The sequence below is a fragment of the Terrapene carolina genome, unplaced genomic scaffold, assembly GCF_002925995.2.
Source record: "Terrapene carolina triunguis isolate 2854851 unplaced genomic scaffold, T_m_triunguis-2.0 Scaffold17, whole genome shotgun sequence".
Classification (NCBI taxonomy): Eukaryota; Metazoa; Chordata; order Testudines; family Emydidae; genus Terrapene; species Terrapene triunguis.
In genome coordinates, this window is record NW_020664368.1 from 7,467,697 (window position 1) to 7,484,800 (window position 17,104).

Consider the following 17,104-nt stretch of genomic DNA (forward strand, 5'->3'; position numbering starts at 1 on the left):
CCGTAAAGCTAACATTTTTCTGAATTCCATTAGCTTTTTATCAAAGGCCTGCAGGTGTTTTGATGTATTCAACAAAAGATTTATTTCACAGGCATAGTGGCTGCAAATATTAGGAACGATGGAGAGCAAAATTATTAAAGATGTGCTTCAATGCATTCCCTTTATTCTAGCATTCAGTGCCTAATTGTGTATATGTTGTTTCAATCCACAAAGTCTTAATAACACCTAATGGGTCTTTCATGTCACTGCAACAGGCATGTGTGAGGTTTCTATGTATCTTATTTACATAATAACACATGTATTAATTTTACATGAACCTTAGCAATAACCAAAATGTGGTTGCTCATTTCCATTAAACCAAATCACCTTGTTGCTAAGGAAGTATAATGCTACAGACTTATTTTATGATTTATTAATGAGATATTTTTAGTACAAGGGGTGTTCCTAGGAGCAGTTTTCCCAGCATCTCAAAGCTGGGTCAGCCTGATACTGATGTAATGTCTGTGATTTACTCAGCAGGCTAGCTCAGATTTTTCTGAGGTGTGGAGTCAAGTTCCTCCGTATGCAGAATTTCAAGCCATCAAAAAGAAGTCTGGAATTCATCATTTGTTCCCCTGCTTGCTTTCCAGAAGCCATCAAATAAATGATAGTCTCCTGTTTAATGAGAAATATGTAAAAACTCTGTACCTGTCTCCAACATATTTTTTTCTGACTACAACTTCCAGACATTAGATCTTGTTACATCTTTCTCTGTTAGATTAAAGATCCTTCTAATATTAGATGTCCTCTTCCTTAAAGACCATGACCAAATCGTGTTTTCTTTGATAAAATAATAGATTTCAATGTTACAATTCCATAATTTTACCTAAAAACTACCATTTTAAAATCTGAAGTTCAGAGTCCTTTAATGATCATTGGGAAAACTAAAGCCAAACAAGGGGGAATGGGTTATCATGAAGGATAGCTAAAGGAGGGGTATATTTCATTTTTTAATTTGATAGTTGATATTGCTGGTAAAAAAAAAAAATCCCCCCCTTTGGAAAATTATGACTCTTTTGTGGAAAAAAAGACTGTACCAAATGACTGGAGGATAGTTAATGTGACGCCAATTTTCAGAAAGGTTCCAGCGGTGATCCCAGCAATTGCAGGCCAGTAAGCCTGACTTCAGTACCAGGCAAATAGGCTGAAATTATAGTAAAGAACACAATTGTCAGACACATAAATGAACATAATTTGTTGAGGAAGAGTCAATATGGTTTTTGTAAAGGGAAATCATGCATTACCAATTTCTAGAATTCTTTGAAGGGGTCAACAAGAAGGTGGACAAGGGGGATACAGTGAATATAATGCACTTAGATTTTCAGAAAGCCTTTGACAAGGTCCCTCACCAAAGGCTCTTACGCAAAGTAAGCTGTCACGGGAAAAGAGGGAAGGTCCTATTATGGATTGGTAACTGGTTTAAAGATAGGAAACAAAGGGTAGGAATAAATGGTCAGTTTTCAGAATGGAGAGAGGTAAATAGTGGTGTCCCCCAGGGGTCTGTACTGGGACCAATCCTATTCAGTATATTCATAAATGATCTGGAAAAAGGGGTAAATAGTGAGGTGGCAAAATTTGCAGATGATACAAAATTACTCAAGATAGTTAAGTCCCAAGCAGACTGCCAAGAGCTACAAAAGGATTTCACAAAACTGGGTGACTGGGCAACAAAATGGCAGATGAAATTCATTGGTGATAAATGCAAATTAATGCACATTGGAAAACATAATCCCAACCAAACATATAAAATGATGGAGTCTAAATTAGCTGTTACCACTCAAGAAAGAGATCTTGGAATTATTGTAGATAGTTCTCTGAAAATATCCACTCAATGTGCAGCGGCAGTCAAAAAAGTGAACAGAATGTTGGGAATCATTAAGAAAAGGATAGATAATAAGATTTCAGTGTATAGTTTCTGTCAAGAATTTGGAAGTTAACTATATTAATTCTATGAAGTTTTTATGTCCGTATATACACATAAACTGAAAAATCCACTATTTGCTCAGCTGCGGTCCCAATTGCTAGTAGTATGCAGACTGACAAAGTAAGTGTCAATTCCTTTGAAGTTAATTCCATTAATTTGGAATCAGGAGTCTAGTTGGTCCCAAAGGAATTTCAAATTGTGTCCTCAGTGCGATTCCTGGTGGGAATCTTTAACAAATAACTTGAAATGGGTTAAAAGTTGAGTCTCTGAGAAGAGGAGACAGAGGGTCTCCAGAGAAGCAGATTGTAACTTGGTCTCCAGGAGAACATGAAAGGGGGTAGCCAAGGCTAAACTGGACCTACCTAACTGCTTGAGGGAAATGCTAAGTTTAGGTAAGACAATTTGCAGTAGGAGTTTGCTGCAACCTTTTTCTTCTGTTTGCTGTATTCCAATGGATAAATAAATCTTTGTTTTGAATAGGCTGGTCTCTGGCACTGCACTTTCAGACTGGTCAGAGACTCGTAGAGGAACATCTAAGTCGGAGCCAAAACCCAGTTGGGCCTGCTGAGGACAGTTGATGAACAGGCAAGCTGTGACCTGGGGACTCAGTCTGACTGGGGTAACTTGTGAAATTCCAACCTGAGAGAAGCCTGTTGTGGACCTGTCACTTAGAAAGGGTGCCCATAGAGAGAATGAGAAGGAGGTCAGAGGTACAGCTCACCCTGTAACTGCAACAGAATCCATATCACATTTGTGCAGCCATAATGTAAAGAACTGTTTTCCGACCCTTTCTTACATAGAAAATGTAATTAATTTATTCCGTGTAAACAAGAATATACAGAACAAACTGCAGACCACATTCCTCAGGCTACTCAAGTAAAACTCTTCTATAGAACATCAATATGAACTAGAGATTTGTTTTTTAACTTCCAGAGCAAATCTATTCCGCTAAACCTTTTTTTTTTTTTTTCAAATCTTTATTATGACTCTGCCATGGCTGGTACTGTATACTGAACACAGTTAATATTGATCAGTGCTGAGAGTTAGAAAAAGGTGACAGAATGCAAGTTCAGGTTGGGAGGCTTCCACTCAGGCAAAAAATGAGTATCATCTTAGAAAAATATAATCTCTAACACCAAGCTAAAATATAATGCGTTTCCTAAATTTTCAGGTTTTTGAATGGAATATAAATTGTGTGAATTAGCTCCAGTTCAGTTGAAAGGACAAATAGTGGTACCATTAGCTTTAAAAGTGACTTTATGCTATAGGTGAATGTAAGAATGTATATAGAAATTGATAAAGTCACTCTGGGGTAACATATAGCTATATACATATATAAAACTGTTTTGTACAATTGTCCTACCTATACATAGTTTCTTTAAAAATTCACAGTTTAGTTTTAAAATAATATTTTATTATAGTCACAAATAACCAATAAAACCAAAATTATATGAACTCAAGAGAAAATATTGAGGTATCAAAAAATAAAAAATGAAGTGTTCATATGGGTCAGTGCTGGACAGAAGATACAAGGTATACATCATGCAAAACAAAGGAGAGTTCTAAAAATCCTATAAAGCAGAAAAGCTTGTGGAGGATATGGCATTTTGTAATCTAGCTATTAGCTTCAGCATAAATGATGAAAGGTAGCCCTGTGTTCAGATATATGTTGTATGAGTTGCCTTTAAGATTAATCATTCCATGACTAAGGCTTTCCAGGTTTTTGGCTTAATGGTTTTTGAAAAGATATTGAGGGACTGGAAGTCCAGGAAAGAGGAGACCCATGAGTAATATAACTGCAGTGCTATTTAAGTCTCTGTCTGAAATCACAGAAACATATAAATGAAGGACTGGAAGAGACTGCAAAAAAATCCAGTCCCTGCACTGATATTAACTAAACCATCTCTGGCAGGCTAGTTTAACCTGTTGTTAAAAAGCTCCAATTAACAAGATTCCATAACCTCCCTAAGTAATTTGTTTAGGTGCTTAACAACCCTTACAGTTAGGAAGTTTTTTCCTAATGTCTAACTTAAATCTTCTTTGCTGAAATTTAAACCCATTACTACTCATCCTTTCTTCAGTGGATAAGGAGAACAATTTATCACTCTCCTTTTTATAACAACCTCTTATGTACTTGAAAACTGTTATGTCCCCCCATCAGTCTTCTCTTCTCCAGACTAAACAAACCCTTTCCCCCCACAATCTTTCCTCGTAAATCGTGTTTTCTAAATCTTGAATCATTTTGTTGCTCTTCTGTGGACCTCTTTGTCCACATCTTTCCTGAAATGTGGCCCACAGAACTGACACAATACTGCAGTTGAGGCTTTCAGTGCTGAGTAGAGAGGAAAAATTACTTTTTGTGTCTTGCTTACAACACTTCTGCTAATACCTCCCAGAATTATATTTGCTTTTTTTTTGCAAAGGTATTAAATTGTTGACTCATATTTACTTTGTGATCCACCATAACCCCTAGGTCCTTTTCTGCAATACTCCCTCGTAGACAGTCATTTCCCATTTTGTATTTGTGCAATAGATTATTCCTTCCTAAGTGGAGTACTTTGCATTTCTCCTTATCGAATTTCATCGTATTTACTTCAGACCATTTCTCCAGTTTGTCAAGAAAACTTTGAATTCAAATCCTGTCCACCAAAGCACCTGCAACCCCTCCCAGCTTGCTATTGTCCACAAACTTTATAAGTGCACTCTCTATGCCATTATCCAAATCACTGATGAAGATATTGAACAGAACCGGATCCAGGAGAGATCCCTGCTTGACCCTACTTGATATGCCCTCCTAGCTCAATTGTGAACCATTGATATCTACTCGTTGAATATCGTTTTCCAGCCAGTTGTGCCCCCACTTTATAGTAACTTTGTCTAGGCTATGTTTCTCTAGTATGTTTATTAAAAGATCATATGAGACAGTGTCAAAAGTCTTACTAAAGTTGAGATATATCACATCTGCTGCTTCCCTCCATCCATAAGGCTCGTTACCATATCAGCAAAGGATATTGGGTTGGTTTGACATGATTTGTTTTTGACAAATCCATATTGGCTGTTAGTTATTAGCTTATTTTCTTTTAGGTGCTTATAGATTGGTACTCAGAAAGATAATGGATCAAATAATCAAAGTTAAGTTGAGTGGTCTATAATTCCCTTGGTTGTCCTTATTCCCCTTTCCATAAATAGGTACTGTGTTTGCCTTTTTCCAGTTCTTGGATATCTCTCCCATATTCCACAAGTTCTCAAAGATAATAGCTAATGGCTCAAAGATCTCTTTAGTCAGTTATTTGAGTATTCTAAGATGTGTTTCATCAGGCCCTATCAATTTGAAGAAATCTATCTTGTCTAAATAACTTTTAACTTGTTCTTTTCCTATTCTAGCCTCAGATCCTACCCCCTTATACTGATGTTCACTAAGTTAGCCATCCAACTTCTGTGGTGAAAATTGAAACAAAAAAGGCATTTAACATTTCACTGAGTAATGTGCCTAGCTTGTCCTTGGTCTTCCTTTTGCTTCTCATGTAATTGTAATTATCCTTTATGTGCCTACTAGCTTAATCTCGTTTTGTGCCTTGGCCTTTCTAATTTTGTCCCTACATGCATGTTTATATATATTCATCCTTTGTAATTTGACCTAGTTTCCACTTTTTGCATGATTCTTTTTTTAATTTCAGGTCATTGAAGAACTCCTGGTTAAGCCAAGGTGGACTTAACATACTTCCTATCTTTCTATGCAGTAGGATAATTTGCTCTTGTGGCCTTAATGTTTCTTTAATAAACTGACAACTCTCCTCAGCTCTTTTTTTCCCTTAGAATTCCTTCCCACAGGATCTTTACCTAGCAATTCCGTGTTTGCTAAAGTCTGCCTTCTTGAATCCATTGTCTTTATTCTGCTGTTTTTCCTCCTACCATTCCTTAGCATCATGAATGCTATCATTTCATGATCACTTTCACCCAAGCGGCCTTCCACCTTCAGATTCTCAATTAGTTCCTCCACGTTTGTCAGAATCATATCCAGAATACTCTCCCTTAGTCACTCCTGTAATAAAAAGTTTTCTCCACTACATTCCAAAAACTTGGTGGATAATCTTTACCCTGCTGTATTTTCCCAGCAGGAATCTGGGCAGTTGAAGTCCCCCATCACCACCAAGTACTGTGTTTTGGATGATTTTTTTTTTTCCTGGTTAGGTGGTCTATAGTAGACCCCTATCATGACATCATCCTTGTTCTTTACTCTTTTTATCTTTACCCACCGACTTTTAACAGGTCTGTGTCCCACTATCTCAAACTCAATGCAAGTGTACACATATTTGATATACAAGGCAACACCACCTCCCTTTTTTCCATGTCCATCCTTCCTGAATAAACTGTACCCTAGTCATATGAGTTATCCCAGCAACAGAGGTCCAAAGAGAACATTATCAAATTTGCTCCTGTAAAAATAATTTGCTACATTATATTAGTTCTGGTTCCAATTATGTTAATAAATCTGAAGGGAAATGCACATCTAGAAGTCTCAGAGCACCATAGCACAGCAGAAGGCTTTTGGCAGAATACCAGCAGTCTTGAAAGAAGCATTTCTGTGAGCACATACACTTGGGCGAAAGAGGGCAAAAATAATATTCGGAGAAGGAATTACAAGGGGTTCAATTTTTTCTAATAACATAATTCATTTGAAAATTAAGATTTAATTGGCAATTACATTTTGCAGAAAAAAATCATTTTAATCAAATTTTCATTGATCACCAACATTTTAAAATTAAAAATTAACAAAATATCAGAGTTTTTTTTTTTAAATCTTGGAAAGTTTTTGTTACTAAGTTGTGAGGAAAATACCATTTTTTCTCACTTAAAACTTTTTTTAACAAAAGACCCAGAGATTTTCTTTAAGTGAGAGTGAAAGAGTTTCATCTCAATTTGGGCTTGTTTCTCATTTATTTACACTATGGCCACTCTACAGTTCTCTAGTAGTGCAAAGTAACCTTAAAATAATAGTACAGTATGTCTATATCCATTATTTCCTCTATGTGCTCCTTGAGCAGTGTAAAGGGGCATTAGACTAATGAGAATCAGGCTTTTTTTTTTTTCCATTGGGGGGAAAGAAAAAAAGGGAGAGATTAAAAAGAGTGAGATTTTTCCAACCAAAACAAAATGAAAAATTAAAAAAAAAAATTTTTCCCAAAGTTTTCATTACACATACTTCTTTATTAACTAGCTGTCTGCACATTAGTTTTGAAGTAGGGGCAATTCAGGGCCATGTACTATCTATTCTAATCATTCCAAGTATTATATAACAAAATTATATAGGCATTATAGTATCCACATAGGATAGAGAGGGGACTATGAATAATAACATTTAGTGTTAAATGTTAACAACACTTTACATGCTCAAAACACTACATATTTAGTTTCCAACTCCTTACTTGGGTTTAAATGCTTACCAGGAATGGTGGTCAAAGCATGAAGGGGCATACAAATGTTTAGCATATCTGGCTCATAAATATCTTGTAACACCAACTACAAACAGTGCCATGCAAATGCCTGTTCTCACTTTCACGTGACATTGTAAATCAGAAGCATTATCTCCCATAAATGTAAACAAACTTGTCTGTCTTAGCAATTGGCTGAAGAAGAAGTAGGACTGAGTGGACCTGTAGGCGCTAAAGTTTTAAATTATTTTATTTTTGAGTGCAGTTATAGAACAAAAAAAACTACATTTGTAAGTTGCACTTTTACGATAAAGAGATTTCACTACAATACTTGTATGAGGTGAATTGAAAAATACTATATCTTTTGTTCCTTTTTTACAGTGCAAATATTCGTAATAAAAATAAGAATATAAAGTGAGCAATGTACACTTTGTATTCTGTGTTCTAATTAAAATCAATAATTGAAAATGTAGAAAACATTCAAAAATATTTAAATAAATGGTATTCTATTGTTTAACAGTGTGATTAAAACTGTGATTAATTGTGATCCAGCCCCATTAGCAACATTACTGGATGGAGTCCTAGATTATAACTCTGCAAAGAAGTGAAACTCCAATCACCTATCTCTTTGTGAAAAGAGAGTTTAAATGCTTTTAATTAAAAGGCATTTATCATCTTTCTCTTTTCTCCTTTTTGTCCTTAACTACAATGCAATCATTTTAGTGATTGATGCCTTGGATTTGGTGGGTCTTAACTTAATAATGTGACTAAGGATTAATTAAGGTACTGAATGGATAAAAACACTTCCCTGACACAGTAATATTCTTCAATAAGAGTAATGAGTGCATTCAGTTGAACCCTTCACTTTCCTTCCCAATGAAGGGTCAAATTCTCTGTTGATGTAAATAGGTATAGCCTTGTCAGCTATAGTTAGGACTATGATTTTATCATGGAAGTCATGGAAATAATTAATTTGAATAAAGTCCATGAAATCTTGGAAACGTCTGTAAAAACTCAATTGATTAGGCTCCCAGATCTGAGTGGCACTGTGAACCGGTGTGCCAGGTCCCAATGCCCAGAGCTGGGACCTGGGCCAAGCCCTGCTGGACAGGAATTGCTGTTGTGGAGTGAGCTTCCTCCAACATCAGCCCCACCCCTTTTGAATGTTGATTTAGTGAAAACTACACTATTTGGTGACCTTCCCGTGATTTATCTTTCCCCCGCCCCACACTTCTACCATGACATTTACTAAAAATTCCTGTGCCAAGTTTGTAAGCTTAATTCTAGTGATGTCTTGGCAATTTGCACCACCAGAGAATTTGCCCCATAATGGGTAGTTACTGCCATTTTCAGTATAATCTACAGTCAATAAAGTTAAAGGCTATAGAACAGTGATTAAAACAGAGGTCCCTAAATAGTGGGGCGCACCCCCCTAGGGGGACGCAAAGGACCATTCTTGGGTGGTGCAGCTGGGGCCGAGGACAACCCCCATGGGAGGCAGGGATGGAGTGTCACCCAGCTCTGCTCCTGGCCCCAGCTCGGGGGGAGGGGGTGCAGACTGCGGGAAGAGAGGGCACACCCCTGAACGTTTGGGACCTCTGGATTAAAATAAAGTGCACCTGAATTCTCCACTACGTCCACAGTGGCATCCATATGGAGACAGCTGTGACTTCCTAATTCATGGACACATGGCCTTGGGCCCCAGGTGAATATTAGAGCAGCAAAAGGCTTACTCTATCTTCAGTTATGCCAGCAGTGGATTGGGTGTACAGCACATTTCTCTACCTCCTCTTAAGTTCCCTGATGTGATATAAAGTGACCTTAGTAAACTAAAGAGTCTGTTTCAGAGTGACTACCAATATATAACTTCAATGGGTTGTTAATTTTGAAGAAGATAGTCCTTTGAAGAAAGCACAGGAAATGTGTAAAGCAGTTAGTGTGGTGGAAGGGAACAGTGTGAATGTTGAGCCTGTGACCCAAAATATATACTGAGCTTCACCCATCTGTGCTGATGTGCCTATTAAACCTATTTAATAACCACAGGTTGTGGTAGGAAATGTATCATGAAGTTTGTTGTCTTGCAGGGCCTATAATCCTGGCCAATTCTATACTCTTACTGGATGTATACATTAAATGATGGTTCTATTACCTCTACATAGATTTATTTTCCTATTATCCCATTAGTGGGAACTCTTTCAATAAGAGCTGAGCACAGGAAAACAGATGCTGTTTTGATTGATTTTGTTTTTAAAAATATGTTGTTTTTAGAATATGTGCCCTCTGCATGTAGCACCATCACAAGAATATCTTTGTGGACATCTGACATACATCCACCCAACAAAGGAGGGATTAAGGCCCTGTCCAAATTATAAACATAATATTTCCAGATTTCCATACTTGAATATATAATTCCAAATTTCCAATTTTTGGTTTGCTGGACCAGAAAAGCATTTAAACATGTGAATAACATCACTTCTCCTTAACCATATTTCCATACCAGACTAAAGCCTTAGTCTGATTTGAATTGTTGTCGGGAAACATAGTTACATCTTTATAATATTAGTATTGAGGGGACCTAAAGCATATATGTCCTAGGAAGCATGGAAAATCCATATTGTAATCTCAATTTCCCCATAGATTGTTTTAATATGTTTCCTCGACTGTATTTGTCAAGTTCCCAATAAGGAACCTATAGTAATATGATCCCACAGTACCCTTGCCTGTTAGCACTGTCTACTGTCCATTCTACACATATGCTGAGGAGGAGTCTACTCCCACTCCTTTTATTGAAATATACCATCCTCTAATTGTTACCTACAGAGACTAATTATATAACTAGTCTTTGCACGGTTGGTGTATTTCTGCACACCAGGATTCTTATGTCTGTGACTATATGTAAGCCAGTTCTCTAGCTACCCAACATTAGTACCTAGTAATAATATTGATACAATCAAAACTGGGTTCCACTTTTCACCTGAAGTTTTTCACATTTGATAGCAAGAAGTAATTTTTCAAATGCATATTAAGAAGATCTGGCTGGGAAGAGAGTGAGGAATCCCTTATGAAATAAGAATGCATCTATTTTAATTTTCTTCATGAGGTAGCTTAGCTCTCACTATTTTATTCCTTTCCATTTATCTGTTCATGCTGAACTAAATGACAATAACGGTACATAAAACAATGTAATGGAAATATTAAGGGTCCTATCTTAATCATTTTTTTATTATTTTTCCAAAATAGTTACATTATGTTCAGTAAATGTGGCTTCCTGAGACTGTTGTCTCTGTAGACTGCGATTACAATAAACAAGTCCACCAATAATTCATAGGAAGAACATTATACACGAGAAACAAAATCATAAACAAGCCAACGTTTCAAGCATTGTTAGCTCAAGCACAGATTAAACCTGTTTAATTATTTCCATCATTTTCTACAAATCAGAGGGAAAGCTATATATCAGCGTGATTACCATAGAACTAACACAAAGAAATATCTCCAGGACTAGTTTATATTTTGGAATCTTCTATAGGTTACAATGGCAAATCAGTGGAAGAACTATTGAATATATTGTTCTTCTTTTTTCCCCCCTTGTCTTGTAGATAGGCACATAGGCTCAAATCCACAAAGATTAGGCCCCTAAACAGTTCTTTAATATCTCATGTATATTCTCTCTGGCTCAATTGTTATGCTCTTTGTACACTATTTTGCCACTCAGACATCAAATGTACATAGCCATACACCCTCTACCCCATTCCCATAACAGTTTCCTTTTCTGAGAGAGAGAGAGAGAGAGAACTGGGATTTCTCTAAACACAACGTTCAAAGCAAAGCTCAAGAGAGACAGGAGGAATGAATCCCCGCAGATGGAAGCCGAAGATGTTTGCATCACCCTTCTTTGCAAAGGTCTTTACGCAATAAAGGACAGGCCAAAAAGATGTTCTTTTACTCAGGACATTTTCTTCTGGAACAACCAATAGAAATTTGAATTACCTGATGGTGGAGCAGAAAAAGAGCATCCATTAAAGGACAGCAATTATTTTTCTTTATATGGCATGTTTGGTATCTGTATGTCATGGTAGTGGGCACATAGGATGATTACACACCAGCTAGAGTGTGAAAATGAGTGTTTGTAATTTGGTGTCTGCACAGAAAGGAAAAAAATCAGGTGAAAAAATGTGAAGGTATTTGCTATGTTTTCTTTTGTGATTTTTTAGACTGGATTTTATTAGATCCACAAATTATAAAGTATAATATAATTTTGAAAAGCACATTTTGCATTACAAGGTTATAACTCCAGCCTAAGCTTTTAGTGACTACATAAACCACCACAGAGCAGCTTTTCTCTCAGAATGTATGACTTCCCAGAAACCTGACCCTATATAACCCTATAATTGACAGTTGTCTGTCACTTATCTCATTTACTATTAAGATAAATTTAATTAGTGTTTGTAAACAGTTAATATCGAATCCAAGTCTGCTCACCTAAATCACATTATAGCCCCATTAAAGTCAAAATGGATTACTCCTGTAAGGCCAACAAAATTTGATCCATAATCACTAATCATTTATAACAACTGAAATGTCCTTATGAATAGGTTAGTAAACTAATTTATAGAATCATAGACTATTTGGGGTGGAAGGGAACTCAGGAGGTCATCTAGTCCAACCCCCTGCTCAAAGCAGGACCAATCCCCAGACAGATTTTTGCCCCCGATCCCTAAATGGCCCTCTCAAGGATTGAACTCAAAACCCTGAGTTTAGCAAGCCAATGCTCAAACCACTGAGCTATCCCTCCTCCATAACATAGATGTAATAAAAAGCAAACACGTAACTTATTGCTATTTACAAATGGCAAAAATCTTCATCTTAAAACCTCACTTCTTTACACTCATTATTGATTACCAGCTAAATACTTAGCAAAAAGTTTACATTTAGATGAAGACCTTGTGGACCAAGTGGCAGATTCTAAACTGGTGCACATTGTTATGCCTCTAATGACTTCCAAGTCCCATTGAGACTAAAATATAGGGGATCTATCCCTACATTCTCAAAGGACCAGCATGTGAATCCCTTACTTCAACTGATGATCATTTACCCTCATGAATAACCCTGTTAATTTGGTGACTACTTTGCTCCTCCAAAAATACCCACTGAGCATTTAAATTCACACTATGCACACAAAATGAGTGAATATGTGTACAGTAAGCATCCATTTTGTGCATATAATTTTGCAATATCAAAAGTTAACATATGAAAAAGTATTTGGTCTTGTACCAGACTCAGCTCAGCATTCATTTTGCAATGCTCATACATAAATCACTGAAAATAAGGGTTTACAATGAAAATGTGGAAAGACTTTTAACTCTATAATGAAATTCATTTTTAACTAAATCAAACTTCCAAATATATTCAGTGGATAAAATCCATCCCCAAACTGATGACATGTTCATCTTGCCTTGTGTCCTCTTTTTATCCCCCAGTAGTCTTAGACTTACCGTATTCTGACTTTCATAATAGGTTTATAGAGGTTCAATCAAGCCAAAACAGAACTATAATACAAAGACATGTACATTATTTTATATTGGCTTAAACCAATAGGCATGACAAGTAAAACACGGATGATTGATTTCCTGACCTTTAAGGTATTTATATGTAAAGCGCATAAGTTACAGTCATGCTAGGTATCTAATGTTAAAAGTGAATTTTAATGTTTAGCAATATTTGGCATATGCTGCCAATGGAACTTGTGTTCATGACAGCAAGATCTGCTTTTCCAGTCTCTTTGCAATGACGTTTCAGGAGTTTCTCTGCCCTCTTTTTAGCTCTCTGAAGTAGCATATGGCTATCTAAAGAATAAGCGCTGTTTAAACGGGTGATCCCTTTATCCTGACATGTACTATATTTGAATGGAGTCATTATTGACCTTTGTTGTCTTCCACCTGCTTTCTGATGATAGCTTCTCAAACAGCTGCATTAACCACCAGTGGACCTTTCTGAATGAAAATATAATACCAAAAATCAGCATCTCAATTGTTTGAATGCTCACTATTGCAGCTCATTTGCACAAGCACTCACCTGATTTTCAACAGTGATTAGATATTTGGGGTGCTTCAATTTCTGAGGGTCCTGATTTTCAGAAATTGGTGAGCACAGACCTCTTCAAAGTGTCTTAAGCTGGTCACTCAAAAATCAAAGCACCCCAAATAAGAAGATAAGAATGATCATATTGGGTCAGATCAATGGTCCCTCTAGCCCAGTATCCTGTCTTCCGACAATGATTGGTGCCAGATGCTTCAGAGGGAGTGAACAGAATGTAGCTATCATTGAATGATTCATTCCCTGTCATCCTGTCTCAGCTTCTAGCAGTCAAAGGTTTAGGAACACTCGGAACATGGGGTTGTGTCACGTTGTGTTGCTTTCAGAACACCTAGTTCAGCAAAACTCAAACAGCAGAAAATCAGCTACTCACCTATGTAATCTTGTTTCTATCTCACTGGAACTAGCAATATACAACAGCCAGGATGTGGGTGATCAGACCTAGTGGTCAAAGCAGGAATTGGGTGTCAGGTCAAGTCCAGTACCAGGAGGTCAGTGTGCGAGACAGGCCAGTGGGCAAATAAAGAGTCAGGTGACAGGAGCCATGCAGGGTCAGGTTACCAGGAGATCAGGTCAGGCACCAAGTTACAGATGACAATTGAATAGTGAAGTCGAGGACAAACCATGGTTGGATGCCAGAGTCTAGATCTATCACAAGCAGGGTCTGGAGCAGTGACAGACAGGCAGTCAGCATTGTTGTTCAGCCAGCTCCCCTTCATTGCTTCCTGATTTAAGTACTGGTACTGGCCAATCAGTGGGCAGTGAGGGGCTGCCATTCAGGGCCTGCTGTACGGCACTTCCTGCCAAGCCCAATCTCACAGGGTCCTCCTGTGGGAGCCCAGCCTAAACCTCCCATGGCAATGCGGAGTATCAGTGGCCCAGACTCTCATGGTTCCAGCCCTGAAGGTTCTTACAAAATAGATACTGGCAATTTGTTACATGCACTGAAGATGTATTCAGTGTGAGTTTATAGCTGTACTGAATGGTTTGAATTGTGGAGGCAATAGGTGGGGAAGGTTGGTAGAGTGACTTGGACTTTCAGAAAGCCATTGAGAAGATCCCTCATCAAAGCAAACTAAGCAGTCATGGACTAAAAGGGAAGGTCCTCTCATGGATCAATTCCTGGTTAAAAGATAGAAAATAAATGGTCAGTTTTCACAGTTGAGAGAGATAAATATCAGGGTTTCCCAAGGATCTGATGAGGAGATCAAAGTGGGCAAAGTTATGAGGGGTGATTTCTAAGCATAGGCAAGGGATCCCCATCTGTTTAGCTTGGGTTAGCCTATAGGACTGGCACACAGATAGAAGGGGAGAATGCAGGGCTGATAGGAACTCCTACCCCTATTGTCCCCCACCCACTGACCCCTATGTGTCCCCTCCCTATCCCCGGAGCTCTTCTCAACCCCTCTCACCTCCCCTACACCCATTTCCATTTATCCCCAAACCTGTGTCACCCCATTCCTCCCACTGCTCTATGCTCTACTATGCTACTCCCCTGCCAGCAAGCATTCACAAAACTATTTTTTTTTAATATTTTGATTATATACCCCCCAAACCTCAACAGCAATACCTATGGATTCCAGCTGTTTATGTTCAGAGGTACCATCTTTGCTTGAACCTCTTTTACCCACCTATAAATACCCGGAAAGCTAGTTTGCAGAGGTTGTTTTTAGTACATTTCAAATGCTGTAATAGATTCCAAGTGTAGGCACCTGAGTATTGTCCAGTATGAAAAAAAAATCATAAAACCCCATTTGCACAGCAGGTTCTTAGATTCTTGATTGCCAGGAGAATGATTCTAAGATGTTTTGAGTATTTTTTAAGACTTGCAGGAATGCATATATGTATCTTTATATACAACATGTTGTCTCAGAGAGTGGTTAAAGTAGACATTAATCGGACAGAAAACCTAACAATTTCAGTGTTCATCATGATGGGTAACAAGGTATGTGGGAATGCAATACTGCACCAGCTTGTGATGACGGAATCCTCCATTTTCTCCATACTCCAACTACCTTTCTTTCCCCCCATTCTTCTTTGAAGGATCTGATTTTCTTTCTTCCCTAGAGGCTAAGGCAGGGGTCGGCAACCTCTGGTACGCGGCTCGCCAGGGTAAACACCCTGGCGGGCCGGGCCAGTTTGTTTACCTGCCGCGTCGGCAGGTTCAGCCGATCGCAGCTTCCACTGGCCGCGGTTCGCCGTCCCAGGCACATGGGGGCAGCGGGAAGCTGCGGCCAGCACATCCCTCGCCCGCGCCGCTTCCCGCTGCCCCAGTTGGCCTAGGACAGCGAACCGCAGCCAGTGAGAGCCGTGATCGGCTGAACCTGCCAACACGGCAGGTAAACAAACTGGCCTGGCCTGCCAGGGTGCTTACCCTGGCGAGCCACATGCCAGAGGTTGCCAAGCCCTGAGTTAGGGGTGGGGAACAGATTTTTTCCTGAGGAGGAGAAGGAACAGATAGGGGATCTCTTATTTTTTGTTAGCTGTTTTTGCTGTTTCAGCTATTGATGGAAAAGCTGGAACCCTAGAAATTCTCTAGGCAGGCACAAAAGTTGCTCTGCCTGGTGTGACTGCTTCAGTCAATAAAGACGCAGTACTCCAAGCTAGGGTGAGAAGGTGGTGCTTTCTTTCTGCTTTTAGCAGAGGATGGTGAACTATGTCGCCTCCCCTACATTCCTCCTTGTTTTAATACCTATCCCAGGTGTCAAGCTGTTTGGAAATACTTATGAATGTGGGTGCCAACCTCAGGGCACAAATAGGTTGTGTGTTCTATAAATAGATTTCACTAGCCAAGCATCAAGCCTGAACTCCTCAAGCACTATAACAGCCTTAACATGGAGTCACAGGCAGTCCCTTTCGGCACTCCAATCTACCTTCCCACTACTTTTGTAATAGATGGTGCCTTACTCCAAAAATCACAACAATACTCAGGTTACCCCCAGTCCCAAAGCACCAGTCATTTAGCCCAGATCAATTGTATCCTAGATCTCAAAACAAAGACAATTCTTGTAGCCAATCCTATAATAAACTAATGATTTATTAACTAGGAAAAAGAAATGAGAGTTATTTACAAGATTAAAGCAGATAAACATACAAACACACATAAGATACACCCATTGGTTCCAAAAGATGATAGTTGCTGCTATAATATGCACACTTTATATATCCTTTAGGGCTAACCCAAGCTAAACAGATGGGGACCCCTTGCTTATGCTTAGAAATCTTCATCCCTCAGAGTTCAAGCAGCACAGAGATAACAATTTCTCCTTAACAGGGATTTTTATTCCCTTCCCCCAGTGTTCAAGCTGTGATGGGACGAGCGCTTACACATGTGCTCCCTGCACAGATATGGGGGAAGCAATCAACAAAGTCTGTTGTCCCCTGATGTTCCAAAATGGCTTGTCTGGTGTCTATAAGCCTTCTTTTGTTGGGGAGGAAATAATACCTCTTGCGATAACTAGTATTTCACACTTAGTCATGTTTCTCTCATGACTGCGGGGGTTTCCAGTTTTAGCAAACATTTTTATAGTTAGACCCAAACACATAAAGGCTACCTTATAATGTAGGATACTGATATTATAAGTGAGATTAATGCGTGCAGCAATTCACAAGC